Genomic DNA, 23,025 nt, shown 5'->3' with positions numbered 1-23,025 from the left:
CCATCCCAAGACTGTGAGAGTGGGCGAACTGGCACAGCCCCTCAGTGAGCTGCAGCACAGGGAAGGTGAGCTGGTGGCCAGCATGGGGTAGCGAGCGGGAGCAGTGCTGGAGGGCTTGTCCTGGTTGTTTGGAAAAGGGAGAGCTGGCATGCTGACCAGCTACCACCCAGGCCCAGATCCAGGGCTCTAAGTTGGCCCATGACAAAATCTATATCATCTGTGAACAGTTGGGACCTGTGAAAGGACAGTGCTGCTGATCCAAAACTACAGGGTCTCCATGACACAGGATAACAGCAGGGTAACCAGGAGGAGGTTCTGGTGAAGCCAACATTGATGGTGTCACAGAAACCAGAGATCTTGAACCAGACCATGAACACTTTACAAGTGAAGATGTGAGGACAGAGGGGTACACTGTGGGACACACTGTGACACACTGCAGCTTCCACAGTGAGATGTTTTCTATGCTTTGTTCTCTCTCTCTCTCTCTCTGTTTGTGGGGAGGTGGCAAGAGCAAAGGGTGTATATGAGGGGACAGGGAGATGAATGGGATTGGGGTACATGATGTGAGACTCACAAAAAGTCAATAAACAGTTGTTTTTGTTTTGTTTTGTTTTTTTAATTCTTGCTAGAATGTGACTCAGTTGCTAAAGATGAATGCATGAAGCCCTGGTTTAGAGGATCCAAAAAAACCTAAGTGTGGTGGCACATGTCTGTAATCCCCAGCACCTAAGTGTGGTGGCACATGTCTGTAATCCCCAGCGCTCGCTCGGGAGGAGGAAGCAGGAAGTTCAGGATCGAGATGAAACAACACAAACAAAACCACAAACAAACAAACACCAGCTATTGTTAGCCTCCAGTTTCTGGAGACTGAAGATTAACATCTATCCCTAAAGGTCTGCATAATTATGGAGAGGTCCCTCAGTCCTCCAGGTCTCACTTTCCTCTTCTGTTAGATCAAGGCTAGCACAGTCCAATCCATCTCTACTCTGATGTGGCTGAATGATCCACCATCTCACTATGAAAAGTCCACAAATGATGAACAAATGTGAGCTCCACATATGCCAGCCTCCACCCCTCCCTTTTGGGACAGGCCTTTTCCAGGTCTTGCCCACGCAGAAAGAAAGTGCCTTGCATTTCCTGTCAGCACCTAGAACTCACTCCCTCAAGCTGATAAGTGTACCTGGGGTGAGCCTCAAGCTCCAAGTCTAGAGTTGGGCAAGAAAGAGGAAGGTCCTGCAGTTGGAGGAGGGGAAGGATCAAAGGGGGGGGGGGGGTTAAGGAGCTGAAGCCAAAATCCCCAGTGGCTTTCTTCCTGCCTCTCTTTGGGGCAGGAAACAGTGGAAAGCTGCAGAGAATTAGCCTGACAAAGGGCCTACTTTGTCTCCCACATCTGCTCCCCAGAGGTGGATTTGCAGCAGCCTCCAAAACTCTTGAATCCTGAGCAGCGCCCACCATGGGCCTTGTTGATGAGGGCTCACAGACTCTCAGAGCCAGCCCAGGGTGAGGAGACACTAGCTTTGGGGTCAGGCTGGTTCAAGTGCAGTTTAGGCTGCCAAGAAGACCTCGGGTTTACTCTCTTGTGTCTCATTTTACCGTTTGAAGCATGGGGACAAACAGTCATGCCTTCTCAGCCTGGATGGCGGTGTCGCACGTCTTTAATCAGAGGATGAGGTAGGCAGAGGCAGGTGGATCTCTGTGAGTTTGGGGCTGTCCTGGTCTACAGAGCATGTTACAGGACAGCCAGGACTACACAGGTCTGTTTTCAAAAAACAGACAAACAGTCATGTCTTCTCGTAGTGCTGTGGGGAGAAATGTGTGTTCTCAGTGCTCCACAAAGCCTAATGCAGAGTAGGTGACTTAGTATCTGGTTCTTGCAAAACTGATGCTGTTCAGCAAGCTGGGAAGGAGTCTGCCTCATCTTATGTACAAGGTCAGGCCTCCCCTGCCCCCCTTTTCATTTATTTCCCCTACAGTTATGTCTTGCAGCTCGAATGCATGCAGGCATGCATTTTGTTTGCTTATTTAACTGCATGCAGGAAGTATATGGTAGCATAATGTGGCAGATGGTCTCTAAAAGGTTCCTGGAATGGTATCAGAAGTCCAGGGTCATTCTTCACTGCAAAGTGGTTTTAAAAGCCATCAGGGGCTATATAAGACCTTGTCTCAAAAAGAAAAAAAAAAAAAAAGCTATTGTAAGCTTCCAATTTCTGGAGCCCTAGGCAAACAATAGCTTCTACCTCTAATTGTCTATATATCCATGAACAAGTCACTCAAGTCACTCACATTTACTTACGGTCTGTGGGTCTAGCCCTACCCTGTACACAAGTCACTGCATAGTTTGTGCTTTAAATCTAGATATAGAGACTGCCTTCCTGGTGGACATTCTCTCCCACCCCACCCCCCACCAGCTTTCTCCCACCTCTGCTCGGTCAGAGCTCAATCCACTGAAGCCCCAAGCTGAACTGTTTTCTGTGGCCTTCCCTTCCACAGGATTTTTGTCATTTCCTCCCTGATTCTCCTGACCACAAAGAACCATCCTGAGGGTTTCCTTGCACGGGGAAGCCCAACCTGGAGGCAGCCCATGGAACATGCAGCTGTGAGCCACTCTGGACATCTGTCTCCTTAGTAACAGCGCATTAGGGTGCCTGGGAATAGAGTGGTGAACGTTTTGGGTTAGGTGCCTAGCCAAGGTCTTCCCGGTGCCTAGACTTAGTCTCTGGCCCTGAGACAAGTCCCTTGCCTCAGGGGCTCAGTTTCCCTGTCTATCAGAAGAGGGGACGTAATAAAACTCCTGAGCTGGTCCTCAGGCTGGGTTTTATCTGCAGGATGACAAGTTGTCCTGCCTGCTTTTCCTCTTGGGCATAGATGTGCACAGAAGGGACTGTGGCTAGGAAAGGCCTTGGGCCACAGAGATGGATAAAAGGCAGATGGAGAAGGTGATTCCTGCTGGCAGAGAGCCTCCTGTTCAAGCAGTCAGGTCTAGCTGCTTGCCTCCTCTAGGATGGTGACCAAGCCCTGTTGAAACTGGGCTCTGGACTCAACAGGAGCCTAGGTTAAGTCTTTAAAAACAAACAGGTATTCATTTAATGTGAGTGTACTTCTCTGCATGTATGTGTGTGCAGTGTTGGGAATTTAACTCAGTTGCTGGGCTTGGAGACAGGGCCTTTATGTGGTAAACTAGCACATCTCACCCCAACCCTGTTTCTAGATCTAGGCCTTCCCAGAGACAGGTAAGGACTTTTTTCCCTTCTCCTTTTTTTGTGTTTGTTTGTTTGTTTGTTTTGGAGACAGGGTTTCTCTGTGTAGTCCTGGCTGTCCTGGAACTCACTTTGTAGACCATGCTGGCCTTGAACTCAGAAATCCGCCTGCCTCTGTCTCTGGAGTGTTGGGATTAGAGGTGTGTGCCACCACACCCTGCTTCCTTCTCCTTTTTAATGGTCTCAGACTGTTACAAGGTATTCCAGGCTGGCCTTAAATGTGGTGTGTAATCACACCTTGAAATCATGATCTTCCTGCCAGAGCCAGGTTTACGGGTGAGTGCCACCATACCCAATATGTGCCATGTTGGGAATCAACTGCAGAGTGTCATGCATGGTTGGCTGACACATTGCCAACTGAGCTACATCCCCAACCATTTATAAACTTGGAGGGGCTGAAGAGCACTGGCTGCTCTTCCAGAGGGCATAGGCTTGGTTCCTAGCACCCACACGGCTACTCATAACCACCTCCAGGGGGTCTCCAGGTCCTCTTCTGGCCTCCACAGGCCACAGGCACCAGGCACACACAAGTCATGCACAGACATACACATAAAACGTTCATACCCAGAAAAAGTGAAAGTCTTCTCTGGGGGGGAGGCATTCAAGGCAGGGTTTCTCTGTGTAGCCTTGGCTGTCCTGGAACTCACTCTAAACCAGGCTGGCTTGGAACTCAGAGATCTCTGGCTCTCAAATGCTGGGGTTAAAGGCCTCTTGAACTTCCTCTCTTCCTGTGGAACCAGGTTTCAGAAGGACATTTCTGGGCCTGATCTGAGCATTCTGCTATAATTGAAAGCCATGTGGTCCCTAAATCCATATGTTGAAATAAATCCTAACCCCACGCTGATGGTACTCTGAGGTGTAAGCACCTGCTTGTGGGATATGGGGAGGAAAACTGAACCCTCACAACTGGAGTTAATGCCCTTGTAACATAGGCCCAAGAAACTCACTGGTCTTTTCTACCATTTGAGGGCACAGCAGAGAGTCATCTATGAAACAGGAAGTGGCTTGCGTCAGACTCAGGCTCTGCCAGAGCCTTGCTCTTAGATATCCCAGCCTCTAAAATTGGGAGAGAGATTTCTGTAGTTTCCAAGCACCTCCATCCATGAGATTTGTTCTGGCAGCCCAGACAAAGAAACACCCCAAAGCCAAGAAGGCGCTACCAGACAGCAATGTGTGTGGCCTCCCACAGCATCCTCAACACCCAGCCTTGCCCAGCTTGCTCCTTGTCCTCCCCCACAGGAAAGTGGTGATTAGAATGAGGAGCCTGGGGGCAGAGGAGACGTTGCTAAGCAGATGTTCCTTTGGGCACCGTGCAACACTCACCTTGTGCCTAACCTAGGAAAGCCCTTCTGTTCTTAGGTCTGTTACCCTATCCTCATAGTGAAAGACACAGATCCTGTGACCCTCAGAGACTCCTGACTCTGCAAGCTCCAAGGCAAGGGCCCCTGACTTCTGTCTCCCCAGGTCCCCAGACTCCAGCCTTGAACAAATGGAAGCCTAGCTCACGGTTGGGGAATTCTATCTGGGCTTAACTGACCCCAGATGCTGCCCTGAGTAGGGAGGACCCAAGGGAGGGAGCCAGGGGCATGCCTGTTTCCCACAAAGACTCAGGGCAAGAGTCTCACTTGCAGACTTCTGCACACGGATGGAGAAATGAAGAACTCCAGGGATGGCAGAGAAGCAGGGTCCCCCACGTGGAGAGGCACACCCGTGCCCTCTCCCACAGGCTGGGGCCAGATGGTGCAGGCAGCTGAGGGGAGGCTCTTTGCTCCCACCTTCCCCCATTGGCTCTCTCAGGGGCTGGATTTATTTCCACACGAGAGACATGTGGAGAAAAGCCTTCTTCACAGGCGGTTCTGGGGCTCAGGAAACATTTTTAATCCAGTAGAATCACAGTTGTAGCATTATGGAGCCTTTAGCAGGCTGCCGGATACCAGACTCTCAGAGGCCTGGCATCCTGGAATGCTAGCAAAATGAGTCACAGGATTTTAGGTTTTGAAATCATGCTCTCCAACACTGTAGCCATAGGCACATGTGGCTTCAGGGTATTTGGAATGTGACTAGCCCATGTGTTCTAAGGGGAGAACACAGGTTTCTGAAGACTTTAAAATAGCTCACTGATTATCTTTGTGTGTGTGTGTGTGTAAAATTTTCCTTTTTTCTCCCACCTAATGCTTCTCAAATCCAGAATCCAGAAAAAATTTTGTTCATGGTATCTCATCTAGAGTTTTTGTTTTGTTTTGATGTGCTTTTTTGAGGCAAACCATCTCCCCCAACTCTTTCTTTGTAACAGCCCTCACGATGTTTGAAATCCTGGGTCCATGAATCCCTCTGTGATATGTCTTCCAGAAGGCTCATCCGCCCACCTATTCACCCTCTACCGCAACGTTTCAGATGGCTTTCTGTGAGCATCAGAGATGGTCAGAACCTGACCTTGTGCTAGGTTTCAAATCTTTACATCAGATTGAGCCTTGGACACTTAATGCCTCTCATTCACAGACCCAGTCTGCCTCCTCCTCTCCAGGGAGCCACTGGTCTCCTCTCATGCACAGACCCAGTCTGCCTCCTCCTCTCCAGGGAGCCACTGGTCTCCAAACTGCAGAGCATCCCTCAACACATGTCCTCAGTGGTGGGCATCAGGAAGCCCCCATGCGGGCTTTCTGCTTCTCATGAACCTCTCTGCTGTTCTTTCCTTAGTAGAACCAGTCCCAGGATGCCAGGAAGAGGTTAGGGTACTTCAGGCCTCTTCATTCATCTATAGTCTCATTTTTTTTCTCCTTGGTAACCAGCTGGCCCTTGGGAATATCTAGAGCCTACTGGCTGCTGGCTCCAGGAAGGCCTGTGAAGACAGGTGAAGTTGGGTAAAAAATAACATTCATGAGGGCAGCTATGGCAGACAAGGTGCTAAACGTTTTCCTAATACCTCATTTACTCTCCTCAGTGATGCTATGGAGGGAACCATCATCCTTGTTCCATCAATAAACAACTGGAAGCAACGCAAATGCCTGTAGGTGAGGGCTGGCCCTGGATTCCAAAAAGAGAACCAACCACTGGGCCTCAGCGCTAAGCCCTGACTGAAGGCAGTTTGCAGGGAAAGGGTTGAGAGCTGTGGGGACTATGTATGTGCCTTGAGTGTGACTGCATCTGCCTCATGTGCTCCGTGTGGACGTCCTCGTCATGTCCCTCACTGTCCCTACCTAGTCTCCAGCCCTTACTCCATCTCACACCAACCCTGCAGAGGATTTGGGGATGACAAGAACGCTCACATTGAAGCAGGTAGGCTAAAACAAAGGGCTAACCATATTGCTAGCCCCAGGGCTAACTCTCCATCAGTGTCCACACTGCTCCCTTATGATATTTTCCCAAGGACCTAGAAATAGCATCTATACTTGACACTACTTAGTCATCAGAGAGGAAGGAGCCTCTGTTGAGGGAAGGCCTCCATGAGATCCAGCTGTAAGGCATTTTCTCAATTAGTGATCAAGCGGGGGAAGGCCCAGCTCATAGTGGGTGGTGCCATCCCTGGGCGGGTACCCTGAGTTTTATAAGAAAACAGGCTGAGAAAGCCATGTGGAGCCAGCCAGTAAGCAGAGGCCGTCCATGGCCTCTGCGTCAGCTCCTGCCTCCAGTTCCTGCTTGCGTTCCTGTCCTGATGCTTTCTCCAGTGATGAACTATAATCTGGAAGTGTGAGCCAGATAAACCCTTTCCTCCCCCATTGGCTATTTGGCCATGGTCATTCATCGCAGCAATAAAACCCTAAGACCCTAAGGTCTAAGCTCTGCTTTATGCCAGTGGTGCTCTGACGGATTCTTACCCTCCCTGGGTCTTAGTTTCTCTATTTTTTTCTTAAAAATTTTTTTTTTTGTTAGGTAGTGGTGGTGCACGCCTTTAATCCCGGCACTAAGGAGGCAGAGGCAGTTGGATCTCCAAGTTATTGGCCAGCCTGGTCTACAGATCGAGTGCCAGGACAGCTGGGCTGCACAGTGAAACCACGTCTCAAAAACCAAAAACTACCCACCCACAAAGCCTTCAATTGTATCCCATCTACAAGATATACAGGGACAAAGATGGAGCAGAGAGGGAGGGAATGGCCAACCAATGTCTGGCCCCAATTGAGACCCATCCTATGGGCAAGAACCAATCCCTGACACTATTAATGATGCTCTGTTATGTTTGCAGACAGAATCCTAGCATAACTGTCCTCTGAGAGGCTCCACAAAGCAGCCAATGGAAAGAGATGCAGAGACTCCAAGCCAAACATTAGATAGAGCTCAGGGAGCCTTGTGGGAGAGTTGGGGGAAGGATTAAGGGACCCAGAGAGGACTCCACAGGGAAACCAACAGAGTCAACTAGCCTGGACCCTTGGGGGCTCCCAGAGACTGAATTGCCAACCAAAGGGTGGCATGGGCAAGGACCTAGGCCCCCACCCCCAAACCTGTAGCAAATGTGCAGCTTGGTCTTCATGGTTCCCCAACAACAGGAGAGAGGGGCTTCCCTGACTCTGTTCTCTGCCTGTGGATCCCATTGTTCCTCTAACAGGGCTGCCTTGTCTGGCCTCAGTGGGAGAAGATGTGCCTAGTCCTGCAGTAACATGATGCCTGAGTGGGTTGATACCCAGAGGGCGGCTCCCCTTTCTCAGAAAAGAGGAGGGGGAACTGTATGAGTGGGAAACTGGGGAGGTGGTACTGGAATGTTAAGTGAATAAATTAACAAAACAAAACCAAAAAAACCAAGCCAAGCCAAAAGCCAACAAGAAGTTTATTTTATGTTATGAATGTTTTGCCTGCTTGCATCTATGTAGACCATGCCCAGTGCCCATGGAAACCTGAAGCGGGTGGGTGCAGCATCCATGGGTACTGGAACTGAACTCCAGACCTCTGCAAGAGCAGCAGGTGCTCTTACAGCAGAGCTGGCTCTCCAGCCCTCTCTGTTTCTTTAAAAGAGAGCCGGAGTAGTTCAGAAGTCAGAAACTCAGCCGCCAATAGGCTCAAGCAGAATTATGCAAATCAATGATATGAGCTGGGGTGGGGGGTGTGGCTTAGAGGCAGAGAGCCTGTCTAATGTGTGTGTGAGGCCTGGTATCCCACTCTTTAGCCCCCACTGTACAACAAAACAAAAGACATGCTAAGAACTGGAATGTTAACTCAGCTGGTAGGACGCTTGCCTAGCCTGCATCAAGCCGGGGTTCCAGGGGATTCGATTTCTCAGCAAGGCATAAACCAGGTGTGGTAGCATAGGCCACATTACCACTTAAGAGGTAGAGGAGGGAGAACCACAAGTTCAACCACACAGCTAGGTTGAGGCCAGCCAGCCTTGACTACATGAGGCCCTGGCAGCCTGCTCTCCGGTCTGCAGCCTAGATAAGAGGCTGGGCTCCTCCACCTGGCCCTGTCCTCAGGGAACCTTGAGCCACTTGCTGATAACAGTCACTTAGAAACTGCTGGCCCCTGAGAGTGTTTTTCTTTGTCTTTGTCAGATTGTAATTGGAGCATAACAATAGCAGTGTTAAAGGAGGAATTACAGGAGGAGGGCTCTCTTCTTTTCTTTTCTTTCCTCCCCTCATTTTCCATCTCAAAACAAACTTTGGTTTCCAAAACATTTCATTTCATATCCATTCTCCACTGGATTACCTGCCCATTCTACAGGGTGTCTCCATTTGCTTAGTAGGCATCAAGTTCTTCCAGTCCTTGCCATTTGAGCCTCTCTCTGTCTCTGTGTTTCTGACTCTGTCTCTGTGTCTATCTCTGTCTCTCTCCCTCTCTCTTGGGTGTGGGGTTGGGGGAGGGGAACTGTTGCGCCATGTGCCATGTGGTCAATGCTGTAATTATGGTGACCATGTTCTCCAAACCGCAGATCAGGTCACATGGTCTGACACGGGCTATTTTCTGCCTCCACTGCAGTCCAAACATGAAATCATATGTAGTTATACATTCATCAAATCACCTTTAATTTCTTTTTAAAAGGCAAATGACATGACATTCGGATTATCCTTGACAAATCCCACTATCCACAGAAAATCATTAAAACCATGATAAGGGCCTGCGCAGGCCTCTGGGAAGAACGAGGTTTCCTGGATGAGGTGCTGTGGATCTTAAGAGCTGGAGGTTTGCAGAGGGTGAAAGAAGGTGGAGAGGGTCTTTTCTGCACAGGGCCTGCTCTCCCTGCTTAGGAGAAACCCAGCTTAGGCTCTGAGGAAGCTGACCGAAGAGCCAAGGGTGCTTGCTTGTTTTTGTGAGTTTTGTTTCACTTAGTTGAGTCCAAGGATCCTCTTCCTAGCCCACTCAGACAGGGCATTGTTTCTGCCTATGTATTTGCCTGCCTCTCTTTGCAATACTGTACATTGGCCTATAAAAGGCCTTACCTTTCTTGCTCATCCCTCCTCCTTGCCAGGACTATGTAAGGAAGACTCTAAAGGAGAGAAGCCTATATGAACAAAGGCATGGACATCAGTGGGCATTCTGCAGGTAGACATGGCACTAGCCATATGCCTCGTGTTATGCCAGGCACTGATCCTCAGCAGGGTTCCAAAGTCAGTCCTACCTCCCATGACCTTGGACTAGAGAGGAGAGCTGGGTAGCTGGCAGGCACCAGGAGGGTATGAGGAAGGAATAGGAAGTGTACACCAGAAGGCCTGTGCTGTGTCAGGGGTTTAGGAAAAGCCCACTGAAGTTTAACCCGAGGCCTAGAGGATCGTCATTCTTCAGCCGGCATGTATATAGTGCTCACCACTTGACAGATACCACACGAAGGGCTTCTCATATCTAATTCTCACACAGCTCTCAAAAGCACCAACACTTATTACCCACACTGCAGAGATGAGAAAACAGTATAGACAGGTTGAGAAGATAACCTTGGCCACATAGTTTAGATGTGTCAGAACCCAGAAAGACTGGCCTTGGGACATTCCTTTAACAAAAATCAGCAGCCTGGGGGCTCGGCTTTATGGCGAATGCCTTTGATCCCAGCACTCTGGAGGCATAAACCAGCCTGGGCTATAGAGCATATTCCAGGCCAGCCAAGGCTACACAGCGAGACTGGGTCTCAAAATAAATAAATGGACAGGCAAAGTGGAAGGTGGGGCTCTGTTCACTGAGGACAAGGAGGTAGCGAACAGACACACCCAGACAAGATGCTTATCCTTGGAGGGTGGGAAACTAAGCTGGTGGTTGTTTTCAATAGGAATTGGGCACGATGGAGAGGGAAGGGTGGAGCAAGGTAGAGCTGATGCAGGAGAAAGGGTTTGGGAAAGAAAAACCACCTGGAGGCAGGGGGGACGGGAGGTCTCATAGATGAGAGGTGAGGGGAAGAGCCTGAGAGAGCCATGAGTTAGTTCAGCCTCTGCCTTGCTAAAATGGAGCAGATAAGCAGGGACAGGTAGGAGGTCTCAAGCCTGCAGTGGGGGTCCCTGGGCCTGAGGAGTGGTCATAAGGGTAGAAAGGAGTAGAATCTTGGGCACTGTTAGAACATAGATCCTAGGGCTGGAGAGATGGCTCAGTGGTTAAGAGCACTAGCTGCTCTTCCAGAGGACCTGAGTTCAAATCCCAGCGCCCACTGGGCAGCTAACAGCTGTCTGTAGTTCCAGTTCCAGATAACATGACACCTTCACACAGACATACATGCAGGCAAAGAGGGAGGGAGGGAGGCAGGCGGGCAGGCAGGAAGGAAGGAAAGAAGGAAAGAAGGAAGGAGAGAGAATGTAGGCTCTCAAAGTTGGCTGTAGTGGTGCATGCCTTTAGGCCCAGCACTCAGGATGGAGGCAGAGGTTGGTCTCTGTGAGTTCAAGGCCAGCACTGGTTACAGAGTTACACAGAAAACCTACAACAACCCATCAAAAACACAGGACACCCAGCAAGCTGGCAGGCTTCTGGCTCAGCTTAGGAAGCAGAAGTTTTGAAGATTCAGAGATGTCAGAGACACGGGGGTCACCGAACTTACAGGCTAGTCCTCCAAGCCTGCTTTGGATGTGCCCTTGACCTGACTGGCTGCCTGCCTCCCGCCTCATTTCCCATGAGAAGACTTCTCTTTACAGCAGGTCCTCAGGACTACTTCCAGCCCAGGCTGCACCCAGCCGCTCCTGAGCTCCTGACACTGTTCTGAGTCAGCCTTCCCTTCCTGTTTCCTCTGCCAGGCTCCACGCAGCTTTTCCAGAACCACTTCCACACGGTCCTGGAGAATCGTTCCTCATACTAGAAAAGCCCATCTTCCTTCCCCAGTCTCACCCGGGCTGCTGTTCTTCTGATCTAGTTTGAAGGCTGACTTCCCAGAGCCCCCCACCCCTAGGTTTCTTTGTGTAGCCCTCGCTGTCCTGTAGTTCACTCTGTAATGTAAACCAGCAGGCTGGCCTCGAACTCAAGAGATTCATCTGCCTCTCCTTCCCAATTGCTGGGATTAAATGCTTGCGCCACCACTGACCCAATATTCCTTCAATCTGAAGAAGCCATAGTCCTTGCCCTTAATGGGGGTTGGGGGTTGCTCATGCCCACTTAAACCCTTTCAACACCCTGATAACACCTTGATCCTACTGCCTCTACTTCCTGAGTGCCCTGGAATTACAGGTCTGCACCATATATGCAATGCTGGGGACCGAACCCTGGGGAGCCTGCCTTCTAAGCAACAACTCTGCCGAATCCTCAAATCATAGCTGAGCATAAACTTGTGTCCTTTTCAACCCTGCCCCTCCCACAGTTTCTAGAATACAGATCACGCTCACAGGGCTGCATGCTGATGGAGTGGACCTTCTTGACCGACCCAAGCCTCAGCCTGTTTTCAAGGACTTCACGCTGCCTGCTATGGAAACTCACATTGCCAAGAATTTGCTGGTCTATGCTGTTTTCCCTGGCCAAACTGGTAGTGGCTGCAATATGTACTTGGGTCACATCCTGTCCATACATGGCCTGCTGTAGCGGACTGTGTCCCTGTCTTCAAGTTCAGTCCCATTCGACTCTACTCCTTCCAGAGGTATAACATGGGCACACATGGAGGCAGAAAGCTGGTACTTTCTTAGCTCCTAGACCAACATCTCTTTGTGTTTAGGCCTCAGCACCTCCCCCCTACCTTCCTCCAGGAGACACAAGTAGACTAACCAGGGAGGATACCTGATCCCTCTGGAGACATTCGATGGGCCTGTCCTGATCCTAGTGCCAGCTGCCATCTCTGAACTCTCCACTTTCCTTGGAGGCTCTGTTTGATTGTTTGTTTTTTTTCAGTTAAGAGTCCTGAGCCTCTGGTGGTGTTGGAGAGTTCTGGCTGTTGTTTCTCATGGCCTTGGTTTGCCTGATAGGAGGTCCTCAGGACCTTTAAGGGCTGTTAGTACATACCCTCCCATCTTTCGCTCCCCTGCAGTTTTACTGGCAGGCTGAGGGATGGCAGGCCTCTCCGGGCCAAGAATAAATCTTAGCACTAGCTGTTAAGGGCTTTCAGTACAGTATAGGAGACTCAGTGTTCCCATCTGCTTAATGGGAGAAACCTGGTCCAACTTGCAGGGTCTTTGGGATGTCTAAGATAGAAGTGTTGAGGGTGAAGGACAGGCTAGGTGGGAGAAACTTTTGCACAAGGCCATGTACCTCTTTGTTTGCTTGCTCTATGCCACAGAGGGGACTGATTTAAGCTGGGGACAACTTGTTGAGGGAGATGACATTTTAGTACACAATAAAATCAGTACATGAATCAGATCCACACAGTAAGGGGGAATGCAAGAGTGTTCCAGTCAGAGCCAGGGCGTGTGGGTGTGGGTGTGAAGTCCTGCCCTGGAGGGGTCACAGGGACAGGTACCTGTTGTCGCTAGCCAGCCGTCTGAGGAGGCCCTGGAGGGTTGTCACCCGCAAGCGGGACAGAACCCGCAGCCCTGGGGCCCAGCCAGAGATTCCTGGCCGTAAGGCGCAGCGAGAGCGAGTCTTTGTCCCCCCTCCTTCCCTCTGTCGCCTCTCCGACCCCCAGCGCCGGTCCCTCCCTGACCCCAAATAACTTGTTGGCTTCCCCAGGGCTTTGTTTGCTCGGGGTCATCGCCTCCGGGACCCTGGCCGCGGCGCACCGCCCTCTCGGGTCCCGCGCCTGACACCCCTCGGGCCGGGGCCCCCGCCCCCTACCCGCTCCGAGACCGGGGTCAAAGGCAGCCCGCGTCACGTGGTCGCCGAACAGCACCGAATCGGCCGGGAGAGCCGAGGGAGAATCCGGGTGGAAGCGAGAGATCCAGCCCGGCTCGCGGCGCCCGGTCCCGCCCCGGCGCCCGCCGGGCCCCCGCAGCGTGCGCGCCCCGCGCCGCCGGATCGAGCCCCGCGCACGGCCACGGCGGGGGAGGTAGGCGCGGGCCGAGGGAGGCGGGCGGCCCGGCAGCCTTGTGCGCGCTCCCCACGGGCGGGGGCGCGGGCGCGGGCGCAGCGCGGCCAGCAAGGGGTTAAGCCGGCCCGCAGCCCGCCTCGCGCACGCCCGGGACCGGCGGCCGCGCGGCCACCCGCGCCGCTTCCCCCTGGCGTCCCGGCCGAGGCAGGTAAGAGGCCGGAGGGCCGGGCGGCCGGCGTCCCGGGGCCGAGCGCTCGCAACCGGGGCACGGCGTGCAGGCCGCGCGGGGGCCCGAGCGGCCCTGGTGCAAGTTTGGTGCGCGCGGGCGCCGGGCGGGTGGTGGGAGGACAAAGGGGTGGGGGCCTCGCGGGGCCGGGCGGGCCGGGGTGCGGGCCGGGCAGCGCGGCAGCTGTAGGTCACGGATAATGTCACCCACGAGGAATGCCCCCTCCCCCTCTCCGGCTCCCGAACAGGGGAAACTTTTGTCTGGCATGGGAGGGGGCTAGAGGCCGGGTCCCAGCTCCGGGAAGCGGCGAAGGCGGCCGGACCGGTTTTCTCCGGGGCCCTGAGCGGCCTGCCTGGTCCCTAACTCCCCTCCTCCCCCAGCTTCTCGGAACCCGGACTCTAGCATTTGACCAGCGTGAGGAGGGGACGCCTGTAGGACGTGGGGGTCTGAGGGCTGCCAAGAAGCTAGGACTCATCCATCACCTGGCTCTTGCGTGCCAGGATCCTTACAGATCCTACCTCCCACTGTTGGTCCTCCGTCCTGCCCCTAGGAGAGCTTGGGGGACATCCTGGAGCAGTATTACACTGTGGACTGAGGGCTAGACAGACCTCCGGTGTTCGTCGCTACCCAGCTATGTGACCTTGAGCAGGTTCCTTACTTTCCCTAGCCTCTGTTTCCTCACCTGTAAAATGGGTGCATCTGTCAGAGTTGGGATGAAGCCAGGGTGTGGGACCTCGGAAAATGTTGGCATGCTTATATTCAACAAGTGTTCAGTTGCATGTTGCCGTGTGTGCCGGGCACTGGGCTAATTCACTGCTTTACATAGTTTACAGAATTTCCCCACATTACTTTTAGGCACATTTTACAAAAGGGTAAACTGAGGCACTGGATGGAAAAGGTCAGAAAGGTAAGAAGTGGGTGCTGGGATTTGTCCCCTCTCCCAGTCTTTATATACCAAGTACAGGGCCCTACTTGGGCCTTTGATGTGACTGAGTTTATAGTTTCAGTTTTAGTTGAATCCTTGCCCCATCACCCTTCCCCCAGGTGAAGCACCCTTCTCTCTGGCACTTGCCTGGGTTAGGTCCCGTGCCCTTGTTCTGTTAGGCTGGGTAGCCGGAGCAGGAGGGGAGGTCAGTCGGAGCCTGTGATCTGAGCTTCGAGATGGTCCAAGTTCCGTTGCTGGCCAGGTCCTGGTAGGAAAGGTCTCCCTGTGTGGGTGGTGGTTTAGGGAGGAGGAGTCTGTCTCCCTGGCTCCAACTGTGGACAGCTGGTGGCTTTGTCAACAGACTTTTCCCCAGCGCCCAGGAGACCTGCAGAGCCTCTTTATCTCCCTTTAGACCTGTCACTTTCAGATCAACAGGGGGTAAAGAGGTGGGGCTCAAGAGTAGAACCCTTGGGCAGAAAGAGACCTAAGGTCAAGGGTTTATGTCCTAAATGTCTTAGCTACAGGGTCCACTGCCAAAGTGCGAGTCAGGCCTTGATACCTTAGTCTTAAAGGTCCTTGGAGCTAGTATGAAGGATGGACTTCAAGCTAACATCAAGACTGCAGAATCCTCATGGAGATACCTGTTTTTGTGTGTCCTGGAGTCCAGCTAGAGCAGAGCACCTTTTTAGAGCACTTTTTAGAGCACTGGGCACCTTTTTAGCCTCTCAGGAAAGACCCCACTAGTGACTGTGAAGACTGGCTCAGATTCCCTCTGGTTTTCCTGTGCTAGGCAGGCCCAGCCTTTTGGGGTGTTGTGGGGTAGGGTGGGGAGGGATGATATCATCTGATTACCAATCAAGCTCTGATTGGAGATTTTGAGTACTTACTTAAAAGATGGGATACGAATTGCTAATTAATGACATCTTGAAACCTTGGACCCAGGGCTAGTGTGATGGGTGCGTTGGGTGGGGTCTGGGGGGGGGTGGGGGNGGGCGGGCGGTTCTAACTGTTCCAAGGCCCTCCAGCCCAGAGTGTGGGATTTACACGATTCACGGGCTTTCCTTAGGCCCTGGGAATAGAGAGCTCTCCCCGGCTGACATCACTGTCAGCTTGTAGGAACAAGAATGGAAATTCCGCCACTTAGCCACTTAGCTCTGAAAAGCGAGGGATTAAGTCAAGGGCTGGAAGGGCTGGAAAGGGTCCCGAGGGCTGGGGCTGTCCCTTGTTATGTGGTCAGACTTAACTTGTTTGTCATTGTGATCAGAGCAGAGGCTTCTGGGAGAGTCAACAGGTAAAGAAAGTCAGCCACAGAGAGATGGCGAGGGAGAGCCTCCTGTCACAGGGGGTGTGCGAGGAGAAGGCTTCAGATTGAGAGGTCAGGAAGCCAAGAGAACAGGTGAGAGAGACAGTCTCAGCAGCCCAGTGCTCTCTCTGCCCTGGCCTTGGGGATCCACTTTGCCTCTGCTTTGGGCCCCCGCAAGGCAGAACCAGAGCCAGACTTAGAAATCTCTAGGGCTTGCTCAGACTTCTACTACGTTGGAATTTGTTTTGGGTATGGCTTGAAATAACAGGACTATTTGGAGGGCTTGGACATTCTTGACTTGAGATGGGGAGTCTGGGTAATTTTTGAAATCCGTATGGAAAATTTTCTGTGGCCGGGATGGGGGTGTGGGGTGTGTGGTGGGGGTCAGTGACAGGGGACATGAAGTAGGGGTGAAGTACTTGCTGGATCTCGACTAGAGAGGGCAGACAGGGATCAGAGAGGGATGGCCTTGAAGCAGCGTGTCACAGGGTGATCGGCAGTAGATGATGTTCTCTCAGGACAGTGGGAGGCAGAGTTTCCTGGTTGGTGATGTCAGCAAGGGTTCCTAGAGGATTCAGGCCCTCAGACAGGACAGTGGGCACCAGACTGGACTGTGGGGGCTCACAGCTCCCTGCTCCTGAGTTTGGGTTTATGCTGTAGCAGGGAAGACAGAAGGTTGTAAGCAGCTTGTTGCTCTGTGTCAGGCGTGGTGCCAGGCCCTCACAGACATCCCATTGACTCCTCACAATGCCCCGCAGAGTAGCCGCTGCCGGCCACCCCACCCTGCTCTATTTGTAGGATGGGGAAATGGAGACTCAGAGGGGGTAGTCACTTAACAGTGGCAGAATTTGAACCCAAACCATCCTGCTTCTGTGCCACCGAGTTGCCCTTCTCGGGGTCGTTTGGCCAAGGATGGTGGCAAGAGTGGCAGACAGGGTGGAGACCAGAAGATCCACGGCTTGTGACCCAGCAGAGTCAGTGTAGTCAGCTCAGGCCCACTCAGGCTGAGGCTGATGGTAGGAGAGGACCTGCAGGATCTTGTAGCTGCCTTTGGGGTCGGCCAAGGTTTGGGGGAAGGGTCCCAGCAGATTCCCTGCCTTTGAAGCCTTGGAAAGCTCCCTCAGGGCAGATGCTGTAGGCTGGTCGGCCCTGTAGGATCTCTTTTTGAGATCAGAGACAACAGAGAGGTTAGGTCCAGGGCATCTAACCTGGAAAGAGACTGCCCAAGGACAAGGGGAGAGCCTCATTACTAAGTGTCTACAGGAGGAAGAGCCTGTTGAGGATGTGGGAGGATGAACCCCCAGGGTCAGGATTGGGTGGCTGCTTTCAGTTCCCTTTTTGCCTGAGAACCCAGAAGTAGGGTAGTACTCAGCCCACTTCCAGCCCCACTGTTCTTTCTCATAGCTCTTGAAGTGGCCTTTCCTGTGCAGCTCAGGAAGTACCAATACCCACAGGCCCGCACGGCTTCTCCTAGAGTCCCTGTGCTCTGAGGACATCCAGCCCAGCTTTCTCCCAGTAATACTGGTTTTCTTTTCTTCTGTTTTCTTTTCTTTAATGTTCTCTAACTTTTGTTTCTGTTTCACGTGATATGGCTGTTCTGCCTGATTGTATGTCTGTGTACCATATGTGTGCGAGTCTTCTGGCATGGGAGTTACAGAGAGTTATCTCTGGAACCATCCAGAGCCTGGCCTGCTGAGGGCTTGACTTCCACTCCCACAGTGGGATCAGCTTCTCCATCTCCGTCTGTGAGCAGGTACTTCTTCCATCATGAGCTGGGAAAGGGGCTCCTGGGTCTGTGTGTGGGCTTAAAGGTGAGGAGTGGGGATTTTAGCAAGGTTGGCCCCCCCCCCCCGCCTTGAGGCAGAGGTTAAAGGAGGATATCCCCATCCTTGAGGGCACTAGAGGATTCCATCTCCTTCCCTGGGGCCTGTTCTGATGTCTGTTCACCACCCTGGGTTCTGGAGTTTGGGACTCAGTAGAAGAGTGGATGTGTCTTAGAGCTAGACAAAAGCTCCTTCCTCTAGACGGAAGGGATCACGCACGCTAAGTTGCCTTATGACTTGTTACTTTGACATGGGCTGGGTTAATCAAAATTGAAAATGTGCATGGTGACTAACACTTGATGAGGTATGGAGGGGGCGCCTTTATGTAATGGCAGCAGTCAGTGCCCTATGTCCCATGTCCCTCAATCACCGAGCAGAACCCATTCTTTTTCCTTTCTCCAGCTGTGTCCCTCATCCCTCCCCTCGCCTCTGCTCACGGTAAGGAGGCCGTGAGGCTGTGGCTCAGGTCTTTTTCCTTCCTTCCCAGCCTCCAAACTCTCCCTGGTGAGCGGCTCCAGGGTCTCACTTCTCCGGTGTAGACATCCTGACTCTCATGGCTGCCGTTGCCTGTGCTTGCCAAGTTCAAGGGACCTGTGGGCTGGACCCTCCGGGGCCCTTTTATCCTTGGTTTGAGCTCTAGTTTGCAGAAGCACCTGGTCTTTTCCCTCTGTGTTCCAGAAGCAGAAGCTGACTGGGGCTTGGTTCCAGAGGGGCGAGCAGCTTTCTGGAGTAGAATCCAAATTTGTGGGTTCAAATCCCAGTTCTTTCACGACTAGGTTTAGCCGTTAGCTAGTTCCTAAATCTGAGCATTGGTTTCCTCAACTGCACAGCCATGATCTGGATATTCCTTTTGGGCCTGTGAGATGCCTCAACTGAATCAAGGTGTTTGCCACCGTTCCTGATGATGTGAGTTAGATCCCTGGGGTCCCACGTGGTACAAGGAGAGGACCAACTCCTACAAGTTGTCACCTGACCGCCATACATGGCACAAACATACGCACACTCCCTCCTACCCACTCTTATAGATTCTAAGTGTAAAACTAAACCAGAAATAAAACCCCAAGTTCCCCCTTTGGAAAGGATGGTTGGTTACAGCATCCAGCAGGCAGTTCAGAGTAGCAGGAGTCGCTTTTTACTGTAGAAGATTGGGAAGCGCAGGTAAGGAAACTGAGTCCCGAGTGAGTACTAGGGTGCTTGCACGGCCTGCCGTGGCCGTGGCTGTATCTTAGAAGCTGGACAGGATTTCCTCCCTGTGTTGATGCCTCTGATTTCTCTCTTCCATCCTGTCACCCAAGTTAAGGGACTCAAGTCCCATCTCCTCCCTGGTGACCATACTGAGTATTGTCTTAGCTTGGGCCAGATGAGTTGGGCAGGTAGGCTTATGGTGGCTCTCATGACCAGGGACCCGTCTCTTACTGCCTGGACTGTGGTCTTGGAGCTTCTAGTAGGGAAGGATAAAGGCTTGGTGGCGGGGAGAGGTGACAGACATGGGAAGGAGGGACTTAAGGCAGTAGTGAGGTCCACACCAAGTGAAGGCTGAAAGTAAGACTGGATACCAGACAGCCTGGGGCCAGGTTCCTGCTGTCACTTCTGTTTACAGAGCCTTGGGCCAGGAGTTCCGTTTTTCACCTGTGCAAAGGGACAGCAGCTGTCCTTTGAAGCACTTTAACTGCAGACAAGTTTTGGTTACATATGGTTGTTGAGACTTTTTTTTTTTTTTTTTTTTGATATGGTCTCTCTGCAGCACTGCTGGTTGGCTTATAATGTTTCTGGTCTGGAACTTTCAGTGATCCTCCTGCCTCAGCTTTCTGAGTGTTGGGATTATGGGTATAGCCTTTTTTTTTTTTTTTTTTTTTTTTTTTTTTTTTTGTGGTGGTGAGAGGCAGGGTTTCAGGTAGCCCCCCTCAAACTTGCTCTATAGCTAAGGATGATCTTGAATGTCTGACCATCCTCCCCTTTCTGCTCAGATGAGAGAGAGGCTTATGCCAACACACCGGATTCATAAGTGTTGGGAACTGAATGGACCCAGGGTTTTGTGTATGTTAGGCAAGCACTTTCCCTCTCTCTGATATCTGGGGTAGATAGTGGGTCTAATTTAGTCTAGGATGACTTTGAATTCACTGTGAAGCAGAAGCTGGCTTTGGGCTTCTGATTGTCCTGTCTCACTGCTGACATGGATGGCATCCGTCACCATGCTCAGCTCCACGCCTAACTTTAAAAAAAAAAAAAAAGATTGATTGATTGATTGATTTATTTATATATGAGTACACTGTAGCTCTCCTGATTGTTGTGAGCCATCATGTGGTTGCTGGGAATTGAATTCAGGACCTCTGCTGGCGCGCTGGTCTAAAGATTTATTTATTATTTTATCTAAGTACACTGTAGCTGTCTTCAGACACACCAGAAGAGGGCGTTAGATCTCATTACGGATGGTTGTGAGCCACAATGTGGTTGCTGGGATTTGAACTTAGGACCTTTGATGTCTAACTTTGATAGTTGTTTATCAGACACAGACGGGCAGGGTCTTATTGTGTTTCCCTCACTGGCCTCTAACTCACTATATAGACCAGTCTGGCCTCCAACTCTGCCTTCTGTGTGCTTGATTAAAGATGTGTACCACCAAGCCCGGCTTTGTAGTTACTCCTGTCTGAGGTGCTCACTTCGTTCTTATAACAGGGGTGGGAAGTGGAGTTGGCAATCAGATAGGGCAGCAAAGCCTAGAGGGACCAATGGCTCCTCATGGGGCTCCTCTGGGTACCTCCTTATCTGTGAAGCATCAATAGGTTGAAGGGTCGATGTACCAGAGGGGACCGATCTCAACTATGTATAGCATATCGCAGAAGGCCAAGATGGCAGCATTTGTTTCTGGAGGGAACAAGTACCATATTTCTGGGAGTGGATCTTAGGGCTGGAGAGATGGCTCAGCAGGTAAGAGCACACTGGCTGCTCTTCCAGAGGACCCGGGTTCAAACTCCATCAGCCACATGGTAGTATACAACTATAGCTCCAGTTCCAGGGGACCTGACACCATCTTCTAACCTTCATGTGGGCAGTGCACACAAGTAGTACAGACATACATTCAGGTAAACACTCATGCACATAATATAAAAATAAGTTTAAAAAAATTCTAGTGCTTATGTGATTCTGGTTTTTCAGACCTGAAGTCTGACCCCATGAGGGAAGGCCTGGATTCTCAGCACCCTCAGGCTGGCCAAGGTCTGGCTTGTCTGGACAGGTCTCCGGGTGGTGTAGGGTGGAGGTTTGCTGTAGTCTTTGCTCAGTGGCAGACACCTTAGCTTGTACCCTCAGCTTTGCTTGCACATAGCTACCTGCCCAGGCAGATGCCAGGCAAGAAGTGAATGCTGTCCTAGCAGGCCCTGTACTCAAGCTGTGTCCTTCTGCCTGTATGTCCTTCCTCCTGACAGTTGTGACACCCTGGCTCGTACTTTTATGGGAATGGAAGCAGTGGGTGGCTTCCCTGCCTCTCCTGCAGGTTTAGTCAGAACGTTTTAAAGCTGGGCTGTGGATTGTTGGCATCTATATCACCTGGGAACTGGTGGAATGTACAGACCATGTTCGTTTCTATCCTAGGTCATTTAAAAAAGAAATGCCTCTTTCTTTGTACTCCTGTTTCAGCATTTTCAGACATGTGGAATAACCGGGGTGGGTGGGGGGGGGTGGGTGGGGTGTTCCCAGAAAGCCTGACTTCTCTCTACTTTTTCCTTCCTCTTATTTGTTTGTTTGTTTGTTTGTTTGTTTGTTTTTGAGGGAGCCCAGCCATGCTTGTTACAAAGCCCCGGCTAGTCTGATATTGTGCAGACCAGGCTGACCTTGAGTTAATAGAGATCCACCCCTTTTGCCTCCTGACTACCACACCCACTCTACCCTGTTTCGAAAGAGTTGCCATTTTAGACTAGTGCCCTGTACCCCAAGAACCAATCTTATAAGAGCATTGGGGTACTGTCAGACTCGTATAAGAAAGAACATTGAGACAAATTGAGGAAGACGGTAGTGGGAAGGGGAAGAATGAGGGAGGAGTTGTGTTGGCGAGAATGAGTGCCAGGAGGCAGGGCAGGGTGGCACGCCTTTAATCCCAGTACTGGGGAGACAGAAACAGAGTTTCTGTGAGTTCAAGGCCAGCCTGGTCTACCTGTTGAGCTCCAGGACTGCTAGAATAACACAGACACTATCTGAACAAGGAAACAGACAAGTGGGAGCCAGGAATAAGCCAGCTGTGTTCTGGGCCTGGTCCAGGGCTGGGGTCCTGCTTTAGAGAATGGCTGTGTTAGGGATGAGTGGGCACACGCATGGGCCAGTGGCCCGATGTGCTCTGAGAAGCCTTTGCTGTCAGCAGTCCATGGTTTTAAGCATCTCAGTGATCCAGTCATGATCACAACTACTACTTATATCTATTGACAGTTTATCAGTGCTTGGTAGACATTTCTGTGTCACGTTCTCAGAAGCAATTTCCAGAACAATCCTCTAAATTAGGGAGGCACTGTAGTCCTTTCTGTTTATAGATAGAAGTACCTAGGCCATGCATAGCTTCAAGGGACTCGATTTAGGAATGTTTGTTTATTAGAGTCTCACTGTGTAGCCCTGGCTGACCTGAAAATCGCAGAGATCTGCCTGCCTCTGCCTTTGATTAAAGACATAATCCACTAAGCTCATCTTACTTGCTTTTGAAACGGGATCTCATGTGGTCCAGGCTAGCCAAAGACCTTGATTCTCCTCTTTTTCTACTTTCTAATGCTGGGAATACAGGTGTGCACTGCCATTACCTGCTTATAATGTGCTAGGAACGGAGGCTGGGGTTTTGTGTGAGCTAGGCATCACTATGAGCTGAACTGAAGTCCCAGTCTAACACAGGCTGGACTTAGCTAGAAGCTGGTCTCCAACTTCTGATCCTCTTGCCTCCACCTCCCAAGTGCTGTGCTTGCAGATGAATAGGTGTACCACTGTATCTGTAGTAGATTGAGGAGTTCTATAAGATTCTGTAGGGTTGGGGTCTCGGGAGAATGGTGGTAGGGATTGCTTGGGAGTGTTTGTGCAGCACAGCTAGAGTGGAGCCCTTGATAAAATGTTATTCTATCAAATGAGTAAGAGAAGCATGATAAGGTCATGTTGGGTGGTTGGGGATCAAGGTCCCAGCATGGGGTGAGAGGTTAAGTTTAAGAGATAAAGTGGGACGTTTGTTTGGGTTTTGTTGTTG

The 23,025-nt window shown here is 51.3% G+C and overlaps 1 protein-coding gene across 2 annotated transcripts in view; it reads left to right on the top strand.

Moving 5' to 3' along the window:
• The first annotated feature begins 13,389 nt into the window (after nucleotides 1–13,389).
• Nucleotides 13,390–23,025, top strand: part of Ndst1 (N-deacetylase and N-sulfotransferase 1) — a 63,307-nt gene continuing 53,671 nt past the window's right edge. Inside the window, exon 1 of one of the 2 annotated variants that reach the window (XM_021150970.1) lies at nucleotides 13,390–13,554. The gene's annotated coding sequence lies outside the window, so the exon portion shown is untranslated. Of the gene's footprint in view, nucleotides 13,555–13,634; nucleotides 13,745–23,025 lie in introns of those variants that run through there. The other variant, XM_021150973.1, reaches the window with a different exon arrangement.

Source organism: Mus caroli, chromosome 18 (assembly GCF_900094665.2).
Source record: "Mus caroli chromosome 18, CAROLI_EIJ_v1.1, whole genome shotgun sequence".
Classification (NCBI taxonomy): Eukaryota; Metazoa; Chordata; class Mammalia; order Rodentia; family Muridae; genus Mus; species Mus caroli.
The sequence above is the reverse complement of the archived record's forward strand: the minus strand, read 5'-3'. Positions and strand labels throughout refer to the sequence as shown.